Here is a 16,051-nt window from a genome sequence, read left to right as displayed (position 1 = left end):
TGATTTCCCCATCAGATTGTTCATTACTAGTGTATGGAAACACTACAGATTTTTGAATGTTGATCTTGTAACCTGCCACTTTGCTGTACTCATTTATTAGCTCTAGTAGTTTTGCTGTGGATTTTTCAGGGTTTTCGACATATAGTATCATATCATCTGCAAACAGTGATAGTTTTGCTTCTTCCTTTCCAATTTTGATGCCTTGTATTTCTTTTTCTTGTCTAATTGCTCTGGCTAGAACTTCCAACACAATGTTGAATAACAGTGGTGATAGTGGACATCTTGTCTTGTTCCTGATCTTAGGGAGAAAGTTTTCAGTTTTTCCCCATTGAGGACGATATTAGCTGTGGGTTTTTCATATATTCCCTTTATCATTTTAAGGAAATTCCCTTATATTCCTATCCTTTGAAGTGTGTTCAACAGGAAATGATGTTGAATTTTGTCAAATGCCTTCTCTGCATCAATTGAGATGATCATGTGATTTTTCTGCTTTGATTTGTTGATATGGTGTATTACATTAATTGATTTTCTTATGTTGAACCATCCTTGCATACCTTGGATGAATCCTACTTGGTCATGATGTATAATTCTTTTAATGTGTTGCTGGATTCGATTTGCTAGAATTTTGTTGAAGATTTTTGCATCTATATTCATTAGAGATTGGTTTGTAGTTTTCTTTTTTTGTAATATCTTTGCCTGGTTTTGGTATGAGGGTGATGTTGGCTTCATAGAATGAATTAGGTAGCTTTCCCTCCACTTCAGTTTTTTTGAAGTTTGAGCAGGATTGGTACTAATTCTTTCTGGAATGTTTGGTAGAATTCACATGTGAAGCCGTCTGGTCCTGGATTTTTCTGTTTGGGAAGCTTTTTAATGATTGATTCAAATTCTTTACTTGTGATTGGTTTGTTGAGGTCATCTATTTAATCTTGAGTCAAAGTTGGTTGTTCATGCCTTTCTAGGAAGTTGTCCATTTCATCTACATTGTTGTATTTATTGGCATAAAGTTGTTCATAGTATCCTGTTATTACCTCCTTTATTTATGGGGTCAGTGATTATGTCTCCTCTTCCATTTCTGATCTTATTTATTTGCATCCTCTCTCTTCTTCTTTTTGTCAATCTTGCTAAGGGCCCATCAATTTTATTGATTTTCTCATAGAACCAACTTCTGGTTTTATTGATTTTCTCAATTGTTTTCATGTTCTCAATTTCATTTATTTCTGCTCTAATCTTTGTTATTTCTTTCCTTTTGCTTGCTGTGGGGTTATTTTGCTGTTCTTTCTCCAGTTCTTCCAAGTGCACAGTTAATTCCTGTATATTTGCCCTTTCTTCTTTTTTGATATAGGCATTTAGGGCAATAAATTTCCCTCTTAGCACTGCCTTTCTGCATCCCATAAGTTTTGATATGTTGTGTTTTCATTTTCATTTGCCTTGAGATATTTACTGATTTCTCTTGTAATTTCTTCCTTGACCCACTGGTTGTTTAAGCCTCCACATATTTGTGAATTTTCTGGCACTTTGCCTGTTATTGATTTCCAACTTCATTCCCTTATGATCTGAGAAAGTGTTTTGTATTATTTCAATCTTTTTAAATTTGTTGAGACCTGCTTTGTGACCCAGCATATGGTCTATCTTTGAGAATGATCCATGAGCACTTGAGAAAAATGTGTATCCTGCTGTTGTGGGGTGTAATGTCCTATAAATGTCTGTTAAGTCTAGCTCATTTATTGTAATATTCAAATTCTCTGTTTCTTTATTGATCCTCTGTCTAAATGTTCTGTCCATTGATGAGAGTGGGGAATTGAAGTCTCCAACTATTATGGTAGATGTGTCTATTTCCCTTTTCAGTATTTGCAGTGTTTGCCTCACGTATTTTGGGGCATACTGGTTCGGTGCATAAATATTTATGATTGTTATGTCTTCGTGTTGAATTGTTCCTTTTATTAGTACATAGTATCCTTCTTTGTCTCTTTTAACTGTTTTACATTTGAAGTCTAATTTGTTGGATATTAGTATAGCTACTCCTGCTCTTTTCTGGTTGTTATTTGCATGAAATATCTTTCCCCAACCTTTCGCTTTCAACCTATGTTTATCTTTGAGTCTAAGATGTGTTTCCTGTAGACAGCATATAGAAGGATCCTGTCTTTTAATCCATTCTGCCAGTCTATGTCTTTTGATTGGGAAGTTCAATCCATTAACATTAAGCGTTATTACTGTGGGGGTAGTACTTTCCTCTACCATTTTGTCTTTTGTATTTTATATGTTATATCTAATTTTCCTTCTTTCTACACTCTTCTCCACACCTCTCTCTTCTGTCTTTTCATATCTGTCTCTAGTGCTCCCTTTAGTATTTCTTGCAGAGCTGCTTTCTTGGTCACAAATTCTCTCAGTGATTTTTTGTCTAAAAATGTTTTAATTTCTCCCTCATTTTTGAAGGACAATTTTGCTGGGTATAGAATTCTTGGTTTGCAGTTTTTCTCTTTTAGTAATTCAAATATATCATCCCACTGTCTTCTCGCCTCCATGGTTTCTGCTGAGGAATCTACACATAGTCTTATTGGGTTTCCCTTGTATGTGATGGATTGCTTTTCTCTTGCTGCTTTCAAGATCTTCTCTTTCTCTTTGACCTCTGACATTCTGACTAGAAAGTGTCTTGGAGAACGTCTATTTGGATCTATTCTCTTTGGGGTGTGCTGCACTTCTTGGATTTGTAATTTTAGGCCTTTCATAAGAGTTGGGAAATTCTCAGTGATAATTTCTTCCATTAGTTTTTCTCCTCCTTTTCCCTTCTCTTCTCCTTCTGGGACCCCCACAACACGTATATTTGTGCGCTTCATATTATCATTCAGTTCCCTGAGTCCCTGCTCATATTTTTCCATTTTTTTCCCTATAGCTTCTGTATCTTGTCGAATTTCAGATGTTCCATCCTCCAGTTCACTAATCCTAACCTCTGTCTCTTGAAATCTACCATTGTAAGTTTCCATTGTTTTTTTTCATCTCTTCTACTGTAACTTTCATCCCCATAAGTTCCATGATTTGTTTTTTCAGACTTTCCATTTCTTCTTTTTGTTCATTCCTTGCCTTCTTCATATCCTTCCTCAATTCATTGATTTGGTTTTTGATGAGGTTTTCCTTGTCTGTTCGTACATTCTGAATTATTTGTTTCAGCTCTTGTATCTCATTTGAACCATTGGTTTGTTCCTTTGACTGGGCCATATCTTCAATTTTCCTGGTTTGATTTGTTATTTTTTGCTGGTGTCTAGACATTTAATTACCTTAATTAGTTTATTCTGGAGATTGCTTTCACTTCTCTTACCTAGGGTTTTCTTGCTAGATGAATTTGTCGTCTCTCTGTTCTTTGACCTTCAGTTCAGCCTTTTCTGGACCTCTAGCTTAGGTTTTGTTTAACAGAGGATAATTTTTCAGTTCTTGTTTTCTTGTTTCTTGCCCTTCTTGTATGGTGCCTTTTCCCTCCCCACCCTTAGGAGGGTCTACGTAGGTATTATAGACTCCAGCCGGGTTTTCCCAGACTAAACTGTCCTCCTATCAGGGAGAAGGAGTCACCTGCATCAGTTTACCCTGAGGATGAGACCCAGCAGGTTGAAAGACTTTCCTGTGAAGTCTCTGGGTTCTGTTTTTCTTATCCTGCCCAGTATGTGGCGCGTCTGCCTGCGGGTCACACCAGCAAAAGATGTTGCAGCACTTTTAACTTTGGAAGACTCTCCCTGCTGGGGGCGTGGTGGAGATGGAGGAGAGGTTGTAGACTGGTTTTAATGGTTTCGAACTGCCAAGCCCTGGGGTCTGAAATCCTTGAGAGAAGGATTCCACCTGAGTTGGGCTTCATCCCTCCCCTGGGGAAGGCACAGGTGGGAGGCAGCCCTGAAAGCAGCCCGTTTCTGGCTGTGCCTGGGGCAGTTGCAGCCCAAGAAGTCCCACCACTGAATCCAGAGGCTGCCAAGTCTCTGTAGAAACACAGCCACTAAAACCTGGGGAAGGCACAGGTGGGAGGCAGCCCTGAAAGCAGCCCGTTTCTGCCTATGCCTGGGGCAGTTGCAGCCCAAGAAGTCCCACCACTGAATCCAGAGGCTGCCAAGTCTCTGTAGAAACACAGCCACTAAAACCTGTTTCCTCCCCTTTCCTCTTTTTCCGTGAGCCCAATGAGCAAACTCCACCTTGACCAGGTTTAGAGTCTCCTTCCTTTCCCTCTGGGAAGCCGCCTGTGGGAGAGGGGCGCCGGCCGCCGGCTGCCGCAGCTTGGGAAACTCATGGTTTTGGGAAGGCTTGCAGCCGGTCCAGCTGGTCCAGACTGGGGTACGCTGTGTGTTCGATCACTGACGTGGCTCCGGGAGCTGTTTTGTACTGTTTCTGGTTATTTAGTAGTTGTTCTTTAAACACTTTTTATTGTAAATATATATATTTACAATAAATATATTTTTGTAATATATTTTTATAAAATGTATTTTTTACTGTAAGTGTATATATACAAAGCAAAGAAAGAGAAAAGCAATAATTTTCAAAGCACACTTCAACAAGTAGTTACAGAACAGATCCAGGGTTTGTCATGGACTACCATTTTACCATCTCAGATTTTTCTTTCTAACTGTGCCAAAACTCTGGAGGCTAAAAAGGATAATGTAGTGATTCAGCAGCAATACTTGTCTTTTAAATCCTGTTTTCTCTGTTATACTCCCTCCTCCTTCTTTGATCCTTCTCTCAATCTGTAGGGATCTTTGGGCAATGCCCATTCTGAATTTTTCATGTTGAGAAAGGGTGTTAACAGTAAAGGATTGGGGGATGTAATTAACTGATAATCTTGGAGAGGTTGTTCTCTCTGGGTTTTAGGATTTATCTGATCTAGGAACCCTCCAGGAATTATACGTTGCAGGAAAGCAAACTTAGTGCATAAAATCTTTATAGAGTCTCAGTTCAAGCCCCAGGTGTTCATAAAAGTCAACAGGAATGATATTAATTGGGGTTTAGCAAACCATGGCAATTTTCACTATCTAACTGAAGCTGTCATAAGAGTAGCCTCCAGAATAGCTTCTTGACTCCATTTGATCTCTCTTAGCCACTGATGCCTTACTTTTTTATAATTCTTTGCCCCCTTTCAGTCCCGAAGACACTGTTGATTCCATGGTGCCAGATCCAAACTCATCCCTGGGAGTCACGCCTCACATCGTCAGGGAGGTTTCACTCCTGAATATCATGTTCTACATAGAGGAGAGGGTAATGATTTTCCTTGTTGAGTTGGGCTTAAAGAGAGAGAGGTCACATCTGAACAACAAAGAGGCTTCTGTTAGGCCTTGTTATGGGTAGTCTTAGCTTCTCTCCCACAGAAATAAGTTTCGTAAGGGCAAGGCTCAAAATCCCGGGCTTGGCCTATTTTCTCGGGAGTACCAATGGTTGAGAGGGTACCCGGAGTTTCCCAGATGGGAAGGATATATGTATCCTTCTGACCCTCAAGGGACTCTACCAGTACTTTTTTTATTGTATAGTATAACATATATACAAAGCAAAGAAATAAAAAACAATAGTTTCAAAGCATTCTTCAATAAGTAGTTACAGAACAGATCCCAGAGTTTGTCATGGGCTACCATAAGATCCTCTCATATTTTTCCTTCTAGTTGCTCCAGATTATAGGAGGCTAGAGGGATTAAATATTTTTTTATCATTGCAATAAACTTTTTTCCTTCTTTTTTTTGTGAAAAATAACATATATACAAAAAAGCTATAAATTTCAAAGCACAGCACCACAATTAGTTGTAGAACATATTTCAGAGTTTGACATGGGTTACAATTCCACAATTTTAGGTTTTTACTTCTAGCTGCTCTAAGATATTGAAAACTAAAAGAGGTATCAATTTAATGATGCAGCATTCAGATTCTTTGTTAAATCCTATCTTCTCTGTATAACTCCACCATTACCTTTGATCTTTCCATCCGTCTCTTTAGGGGTGTTTGGGCTATGGCAATTCTAAATTTTTCATATTGGAAGGGTCTGACACTAATATGGGGTAGGGACATGAAACTATCTGATGTTCTGGAGAGGCTGGGCTAGGTTTCAGGACTTCTCTGGACCAGGGACCCTTCAGGAAGTTGTTGGTTTCTAGAAAGTTACTCTAATGGCAATCTTATATATTGCCTTAGGATTGGCTGGAATGGTCCTGGTTGGGAGTTGGCAGGTTATGATAGGTAACAAGGTCTAACTGAAGCTTGTATAAGAGCAACCTCCAGAGTAGCCTCTTGAATCTCTTTGAACTCTATCAGCCACTGATACCTTATTTGTTACACTTCTTTTCCCCCTTTTGGTCAGTATAGAATTGTTGATCCCATGGTGCCAGGTCTGGATTCATCCCCGAGAGTCATCTCCCACATCAGCAGGGAGACTTTTATCCCTGGATGTCATGTCCCATGTAATGGGGAAGGCAATGATTTCACTTTCAGAGTTTGGCTTAGAGAGAGTGAAGCCATATCTGAGCAACAAAAGAGGTCTTCCAGAAGTAACTCTTAGGCATGCCTATAGGTAGTCTAAGTTCTCTGCTGCCTGCATAAGCTTCACAAGAGTAAGCCTCATGATCAAGGTCATGGCCTGTTGATTTGGGTGTCCCTAAAGTTTGACACAGTATCAGGGGATTCCCTGATGGTAAGGTTTAATAGTTCCATATTTTTCTCCCATCCCTCAGGGAATTTTGCCGATACTTTTTTTTTTAATTAAAAAAAAAAATTTTAAACATAACAACATACAAACACGAACATTCTTACCATAAGATCATTCCATTCTTGGTATATAATCAATAACTCACAATATCATCACCATGATCATTTCCTAGAACATTTGCATCAATTCAGAAAAGAAATAAAAAGAAAAAAGGAAAAAAATCATACATACAATACCCCTTACCCCTCCCTCTCATTGACTGCTAGTATTTCCATCTACACAGTATATTTTACCCTTTATTTCCCCTATGTTTTTCTATACACCTTACCTCTCCCTTTCATTGATCACTAGCATTTCAATCTACTAACTTTATTTTAACATTTGTTAAAATATGTTTTTTAACATTTGTTCCCCCATTATTTATTTGTTTTTAATCCATTTGTTTTACTCATCTGTCCATACCATAGATAAAAGGAGCATCAAACACAAGGGTTTCACAATCACACCGTCACATTGCAAAAACTATATCATCATACAATCATCTTAAAGAAACATGGCTACTGGGACACAGCTCTACATCTTCAGGCACTTCCCTCCAGCCTCTCCATTACATCTTAACTAAACAGATGATATCTATTCAATGTGTAAGAATAACCTCCAGGATAACCTCTCAACTCTGTTTGGAATCTCTCAGTCATCGACACCTTATTTTGTCTCATTTTGTTTCCCCCTTTTGGTAGAGAAGGTTTTCTCAATCCTTTGATGCTGAGTTCCAGCTCATTCTAGGATTTCTGTCCCACGTTGCCAGGAATGTCCACAACCCTGGGAGTCATGTTTCATGTAGGGAGGGGGAGGGCAGTGAGTTTGCTTGTCATGTCAGCAGAGAGAGAGAGAGGCCACATCTGAGCAACAAAAGAGGTTCTCTTAGGGCTGACTCTTAGGCCTAATTTTAAGTAGGCTTAGCCTATCCTTTGCAGGTTTAAGTTTCATATGAACAAGCCCCAAGATTGGAGGCTCAGCTTATTGATTTGGCTGTCCTCACTGCCTGTGAGAATATCAAGAATTCTCCACTTGGGGAAGTTGAATTTTCCTCCTTTCTCACCATTCCCTCAAGGGGACTCTGCAGATACTTCCCTATTCACTGTTCAAATCGCTCTGCGATTTATCTGGGCATCACTCTGGACTAACCTACAAAATCTCATGCCCTGTGCAAGGTTCCATGTACTGTGGTGTTCAATTAAGCTGTCCACATAAGTTATATTAGGAAATGCACTAGTCAAAATATAAATTTTGTACCAAATAAACATTTTTTGCTTGTCTCACACATGTGTTAAGGTTTTAAAATAGCAATTACCATCTATTTTCAACCCCCTGCATTATTGACATTCCTTTGTTCTTCCTCATGCAGAAACATTTTTAAATTTGCACATTTAGTCACTATCATTATTCACTATAAGCGTTCCTAGAATATACCATCTCAGTCTTTGTCATCTATTTTTCCTTCTGATTTCATTTGTGCCCTCAGGCCTCCTCCCTCTATATTTCTCGCATTCAGTTTGATTCAGTGTTCTAACATTATTGTATTACAGTTAGGTAGTATTGTGCTATCCATTTCTGAATTTTTACAATCAGTCCTGTTGTACAATCTGTATTCCCGATTACCCAATATCTACCCTATTTCTATCTCCTGATGGTCTCTGTTACCAACTGAAATTCTCCAGGTTTATTTGCTAATGTTAGTTCATATCACTGAGACCATACAGTATTTCTCCTTTTGTTTCTAGCTAATCTCACTCAGCATAATGTCCTTAAGATCCATCCATGTTATTACATGCTTCATGACTTTACTCTGTTTTACAGCTGCATAATATTCCATCATATGTATATACCACAGCTTGCTTAGCCACTCATCTGTTGGTGGACATTTTGGCTGTTCCCATTTCTTGGCAATTGTAAATAATGCTGCTATAAACATTGGTGTGCAAATTTCCATTTTTGTTCTTGCCCTCCTGTCTTCTGAGTAGATACCTAACAATGGTATTGCGGGATCATATGGCAATTCTATACTTAGCTTCCTGAGGAACCACCACACTGCCTTCCACAGCGGTTGTACCATTTGACATTCCCACCAACAGTGGATAAGCATGCCTTTTTCTTCACAACCTCTCCAGCAATTGTCGTTTTCTGTTTTGTTGATAGTGGCCATTCTGGTGGATGTGAGATGATATCTCATTGTGGTTTTGATTTGCATTTCCCTAATAGCCAGGGAAGTTGAGCATCTTTTCATGCGCCTTTTGGCCATTTGTATTTCCTCTTCTGAGAAGTGTCTATAATGTCTTTTGCCCATTTTGTAATTGGGTTGTCTGTCTTTTTGTTGTTGAGTTGAACAATCTCTTTATATATTCTGGATACTAGACCTTTATCTGATATATCATTTCCAAATATTGTCTCCCATTGTGTAGGCTGTCTTTTTACTTTCTTGACAAAGTTCCTTGATGCACAAAAGTGCTTTTTAATTTTGAGGAGTTCCCATTTATTTGTTTATTTATTTATTTATTTATTTATTTATTTATTTATTCAATACTCTTGCTTTGGGTGTAAGACTAGGAAACCACCCCCTATCAGAAGATTGATAAGATATTTTCCTGCATTTCCTTCCAAAAGTTTTATGGCCTTAGATCTAATGTTTAGTCTTTATCCATTTTGAGTTAATTTTTGTATAGGGTGTGAGATATGGATCCTCTTTCATTCTTTTGCATGTGGATATCCAGTTCTCTAGGCACCATTTATTGAAGAACCTGTTCTGTCCCAGGTGAGTTGGCCTGATTGCCTTATCAAAGATCAATTGTCCATAGATGAGAGGATCTATATCTGAACACTCTATTCGATTCCATTGGTCAGTATATCTGTCTTTATGTTGGTATCATGTTGTTTTGACCACTGTAGCTTCATAATACACCTTAAAGTCAGGTACTGTGAGGCCTCCAACTTCATTTTTCTTTCTCAGGATGTTTTTAGCTATTCGGGACACCCTGCCTCTCCAGATATATTTGGTTATTCGTTTTTCTATTTCTGAAAAGTAAGTTTTTGTGATTTTAATTGGTATTGCATTGAATCTGTAAATCAATTTAGGTAGAATTGACATCTTAATTGTATTTATTCTTCCAATCCATGTACACAGTATGCCCTTCCATTTATATAGGTCTTCTGTGATTTCTTTTGACAATTTCTTGCAGTTTTCTTTGTATAGGTCTTTTGAATCTTTAGTTAAATTTATTCCTAAATATTTTATTCTTTTGGTTGCAGTTGTAAATGGAATTTTTTTCTTGATTTCCCCCTCAGATTGTTCATTACTAGTGTATAGAAACACTACTGATTTTCAAGTGTTGATCTTGTAACCTGCCACTTTGGTGTACTCATTTATTAGCTCTAGTAGTTTTACTATGGATTTTTCAGGGTTTTTTATATATATTTTCATATCATCTGCAAACAATGAGAGTTTTACTTCTTCCTTTCCAATTTTGATGCCTTGACTGCCCCTTTGAAATGATGTATGTCCCCTAGAAAAGCCGTTTTAATCCTAATCCAATCTTGAAAAGGCGGCCATTTAAACTGTAATTAGATCATCTCCCTGTAGATGTGATTTAATCAAGAGTGGTTGTTAAACTGGATTAGGTGATGACATGTCTCCGCCCATCTGGGTGGGTCTTGAGAACTTTCTGGAGTCCTATAAAAAGAGGTAACATTTTGGAGAATGAAGGAGATTCAGAGAGAGCAGAACATCATAGCCACAAAAAGCAGAGAGTCTACCAGCCAGCAGCCTTTGGAGATGAAGAAGGAAGATGCCTCCTAGGGAGCGTCATGAAACAGGAATCCAGGAGAGAAAGCTAGCTGATGATGCCGAGCTCACCATGTGCCCTTCCATCTGAGAGAGATACTGTGACTGTGTTCACCATGTGCCTTCTCGCTTGAGAGAGAAGCCCTGAACTTCATCGGCCTTCTTGAACAAAGGTATCTTTCCCTGGATGGATGCCTTTGATTGGACATTTCTATAGACTTGTTTTAATTGGAACATTTTCTCAGCCTTAGAACTGTAAACTAGCAACTTATTAAATTCTCATTTTTAAAAGCCAATCCATTTTGATATATTGCATCCCGGCAGCTAGCAAACTAGAACACCTTGTCTTTCTTTTTCTTGTCTAATTGCTCTAGCTAGAACTTCCAACACAATGTCAAATAACAATGGTGATAGTGGACATCCTTGTCTTGTTCCTGATCTTAGGGGGAAAGTTTTCAGTTTTTCCCCACTGAGGATGATGTTAGCTGTGGGTTTTTCATATATTCCCTTTATTATGTTGAGGAAGTTCCCTTCTATTCCTATCCTTTGAAGTTTTTTCAACAAGAAAGGATGTTGAATTTTGTCAAATGTCTTTTCTGCATTAATCAAGATGATCATATGGCTTTTCAGCTTTGATTTGTTGATATGGTGTATTGCATTAATCGATTTTCTTATGTTGAACTGTCCTTGCATACCTGGAATGAATCCTACTTGGTCCTGGTGTATAATTTTTTTAATGTGCTGCTGGATTTGATTTGCAAGAATTTTGTTGAGGATTTTTGTTTCTGGCTTATTTTGCTTCACCAAATGTCCCACATGTTCATTTACATTGTTGCATGCCCCACAACTTTGTTCTTTTTTGTAGCAGTACAACCTTCATTCATAAGTATGCACCATCATTCGCCAATCTACTTCTCTGTCAGTGCATCCCTCGGCCTTCATTCATCCGGCATCTTGTAGAGAGCCCAAAGTCCACAGTCCGTCAGCAGTCTCAATTTTAGATAATTTCATTGTTCCTAAGAGAAAGAAAACCAATAAACACACCCTCACTAAATAGGAAATTTAAACCTCTTAACTCTTGTCCTTCCCCTCATGGTTTACCTCTGCTGTTGCCATCTACCAGTACTTTTTAATTGTCAGTTCACCATGGTCTGAGATGTATCCTGGTATTGCATTAAGCTATACAGAATTACAAGGCCTCATTCCCATTCTGGACTCCTGGACTTTGGATTGCATAAATGAGCTATTCAGAGAGGTTGATTTAGATTGTGTTACAGAAAATTTAGGTTCTAGACATAATAAATTTCTCTGCCTTTGATCTTATACAGTTGGTGAAGGTCTAGAGCACATACACTATAATCTTTTACCCTGTATTCTAATTTACCTTAGGCCCACCCAGACTGGCTTCATTTTAAACTCTAATGGAGACCTGATCTCTTTTTTAGTTACTTTAACTTTTATTATATTTAGCTATGCTAACTTTCAGGGCTACAGCACTTCATTTCTGGGCCTTGGGTGTCACAGTTATTCAAAGTTCCAAGAAAATGCCAACTGATACACATATAGCTCAGTGTCTCAGAATCTAGAATTACATTTACAACTTCAGACTAAGTGTGGCTGCTATAAGGGCTTACCGTCTAGGCTCCCATTTCTTATAAGTATTTTTAGAGAGAGACGTTACCATATTTGTTCCTTTGTTTCTGACTTATTTTGCACAACACATTGTTCCCAAGGTTTTTGCAGTTCACTGTGTGCCTCACAACATCCTTCTTTTTTTGGAGTCGCACCATATTCTATTATATAAATGTATAAAAATTTGCCATTCTGCTTCTCAGTCATTGTACCCTTTGGCACCCTTCTGCTATGGGGGATCATGTATAATGTCCAAAATAGAGAAGCCATGTCTTACATTATCCTCACTTGGTTGTACAATCAGTCACACTCTCAATTAGAGACAACTTTCATTGGTTCATAACGGCAGTGAACTGGCAAACACAGCATCACCAACCGTCAAATCAAAGCTACCCCTTATCACTATTGGCCAGAGTATGCATTTTTAGTTTTCCACCTATACCCCTCTACTATTGTCTCTTTGTCCACTATTGAAACTTTGAAATAGTGCATGCCAGAACTTATTTATATTGTAGATTTAATCAGTGGGATACCTGGCACTATACATCCCCTTTCAATCATATTCATCTTCAATATGGCAATGTTACTTATAACCCTGAAAATTAGTTACCACCATTTCTCTTTGTTCCCTTGCATTTAGTTTCAACCTCTTTGGATAGCCTTTTCCCCTTCTCTAGCTTTTGTGTACCTCTAGGACGGCTATGTTTTACAATGTAACCTGAGATTACCTTTACCAGAGTCATTGTAGCAAAATCATACAGAATCTGTCCTTTTATGTTTTACTTATTTCTTTCAGCATCGTGTCCTCAGGTTCATCCACATTGTCATCTTACTGCTGCATAATAACCCATCATATGTATATACCATATTTTATTTATCCACTTGTCTGTTGATGGATACTTTGTTTCCATATTTTGACAATTGTGAATAGTGCCTCTATGAACAGCAGTGTGCAAATGTCTGTTAGTGTCACTGCTTTCAGCTCTTCCAGGTATATATTGAGTACTTGTATTGCCAGGTCATAGGGCAACTCAAAAAATCCCCAAACTGTCTTCCACACCGGCTGCACCATTATACATTCCCACCAACAGTGAATAAGTGTTCCAATTTTTCCACATCCCCTCCAATATTTGTAGTTTTCTGTTTAATAGCAACCATTCTTTTAGGTGTGAGGTGATATCTCATTGTCGGCCTTAATCTGCATTTCCCTTATAGCTAATAAAAATAAACATCTCTTCATGTGCTTTTTAGCCATCTGTATTTGCTCTTCAGAAAGGTGTTTATTCATATCCTCTGCCCATTTTATGATTGAGTTGTTTTTTCTTTTGTTCTTGAGCTGTAACATTTCTTTATGTATACAAAATATCAAGCCTTTATCCAATATGTAGTTTCCAAATATTTTCTCCCATTGAGTTGGCTACCTTCTCACCTTTCAACAAAGTCCTTTGAGGCCCAGAAGCTCTTGATCTTAAGGAGTTCCCATTTGTCTATTTTCTTTCACTGCTTGTGCTTTTAGGTGTAAAATTTAAGAAGCTACCTCCTATTACTAGATCTTAAAGATGTTTCCCTGCATTTTCTTCTAGAAGTCTTTGGGTACTGGCTCTTACATTTAGGTATTTAATCCCATTTTTCTTCTTCTTCATTTTATATGGAATGCTTCATGAATTTGCAGGTCATCCTTGCTCAGGGGGCATACTAATCTTCTCTGTATCATTCCAATTTTAGTATATGTGCTGCCGAAGCAAGCACTTTAAACCCATTTTGAATTAATTTTTGTATAGGGTGTGAGATAGGGGTCCTCTTTCATTCTTTTGGCTATTGCTGTCCAATTCTCCCATGCCATTTACTGAAAAGACTGTTCTGTCCCAGTTCAGTGGAGTTAGGGGTCTTATTGAAGACCAATTGTCCATAGATTTGGTGATCTATCTCTGCACTCTCAATTTGATTCCATTGGTTGATACTTCTTATCTTTGTGCCAGTTCCATGCTGTTTCGACTACTGTGGCTTTTAAGTCAGAAAGTGATAATCCTCCCACTTTGCTCTTCTTTTTTAGAGTATCTTTAGCTATTTGGGGTCTTTTACCCTTCCAAATAGATTTGATAACTAGCTTTTCCAAGTCTTCAAAGTAGGTTGTTGAGATTTTGATTGGTATTACATTGAATCTGTAGATCAATTTTGGTAGAATTGACATCCTAAAAACATTCAATCTTCCTATCCATGAGTATGGATAAGATTTCCATTTATTTAGGTCATTTTTTATTTCCTTTAACAACACTTTGTAATTGTCTGTGTACAAATCCTTTACATCCCTGGTTAGGCTTATTCCTAGATACCTGATTCTTTAGGATACTATTTTGAATGGAATTTTTTCCTTAATTGTCTCCTCTGATAGATCATTGCTTGTGTATAGAAACATTACTGATTTTTGTATGTTACTCTTGTACCCTGCCAGTTTGCTGAATTTATTTATTAGCTCAAGTATTTTTGTCATAGATTTCTCACGGTTTTCTAAGTATAGGATCATGTCATCTGAAAATAATGAAGGTTTTATGCCTTCCCTTATTTTATTTCCTTCTCTTCTAATCACTCTCTTCTAATCTCTCTTCTCTTCTAATCACTCTCTAATCACTCCAGTTAGGACTTCTGGTACAATGTTGAATAATACTGGTGACAATGGGCATGGTTGTGTCCTTCCTGATCTTAGGGGGAATGCTTATAATCTCTCACTGATAAGTATGGTGCTGGCTATGGGTTTTTCATATATGCCCTTTATGATAATGAGAACATTTCCTTTGATTCCTGCCTTTTGAAGTTCTTTTTATCAGGAAAGGATGCTGAATTTTATCAAAAGTTTTTTCAGTGTCAATTGATATGCTCATGTGATTTGTTAATGTGCTGTATTATGTTGATTGATTTCCTTGTGTTGAACCACCCTTGCATTCCTGGTATAAACCCCACTTGGTCATGATGTATAATTCTTTTAATGTGTTGTGAAATAGCATTTTATTGGGAACTTTTGCATCTATGTTCATTAGGGAAATGGTTTGTAGTTTTCCTTTATTGTAGCATCTTTATCCAGTTTGGGGATTAGAGTGATATTAGCTTCACAAAATGAGTTAGGTAGTGTCCCTTTTTCTTCAGTTTTTTGGAAGAGATTGAGCAGGATTGGTGCTAGTTCTTTTTGGAGTGTTTGATAAAATTCCCCTGTGAAGCCATCTGGTCCTGGGCTTTTCTTTGTGGGAAGATTTTTGATAACTGATTGAATCTCTTTACTTGTAATTGGTTTGTTGAGATCCTTTCTAGTTCAGGATCTTAAATATATCATACCACTGCCTCCTTGCTTCCATAATGCTTGTTCAGTAGTCCAAAGTCAGTCTTATGTGGTTTTCCTTGTATGTAGTAGATTGCTTTTCTTGTGCTGCTTTCAGGGCTTTCTGTTTTTCTTCAACATTTGACAGTTTGATTAGTATGTGACTTGGAGTAGGCCTATTTGCATTTATTCTACTTGGAGTTTTTTTTTTTTTTTTTTTTTAGTTTAGATATATTTAATGATGGTAAAGGCTGTTCACATAACAGCAAGGAGATACAATTTCCATTTGACATAAAGTTGCTTAAAACACTAGCAGCTTGCCTCCCATCTCTTAACAAATGACCAGTCATTTCTCTCATCTTTGGGAAGGGTGGCTCAAGTAACTCTTGCAGTGAGGTCAGCAATATGCTGAGGAGTCCTTAAGAGTGATCTTGCAGATAACATGTCCTTTAAGCATCTAAGAGCTGGGAGAGGTAGATCCCCTCCACCAGCACCAGTTGGACACAGCTCATAGAAGCCTTGTTGGGTTTTGTTGCTTCTTCTCAAAAGACAGTAATGAGTTCCTTCAAATGCCTTAATTTTACCTCTTCTGGAACATCATCCTTTAGCCTATGTT

General features: G+C 37.8%; 1 protein-coding gene and 1 non-coding gene across 14 annotated transcripts in view; one reads left to right on the top strand and one right to left on the bottom strand.

Annotated features, from left to right (window-relative positions):
• The window catches only part of LOC143674416 (uncharacterized), a 149,083-nt gene that overhangs the window by 77,173 nt on the left and 55,859 nt on the right, over positions 1–16,051 (top strand). The gene's annotated exons all lie outside the window — the stretch shown is intronic.
• On the bottom strand, positions 13,768–13,874 carry LOC143675231 (U6 spliceosomal RNA). The gene has a single exon (XR_013171473.1). It is a non-coding gene; the product is annotated as a U6 spliceosomal RNA (small nuclear RNA).

Source organism: Tamandua tetradactyla, chromosome 2, assembly GCF_023851605.1.
Source record: "Tamandua tetradactyla isolate mTamTet1 chromosome 2, mTamTet1.pri, whole genome shotgun sequence".
NCBI lineage: Eukaryota > Metazoa > Chordata > Mammalia > Pilosa > Myrmecophagidae > Tamandua > Tamandua tetradactyla.
The sequence above is the reverse complement of the archived record's forward strand: the minus strand, read 5'-3'. Positions and strand labels throughout refer to the sequence as shown.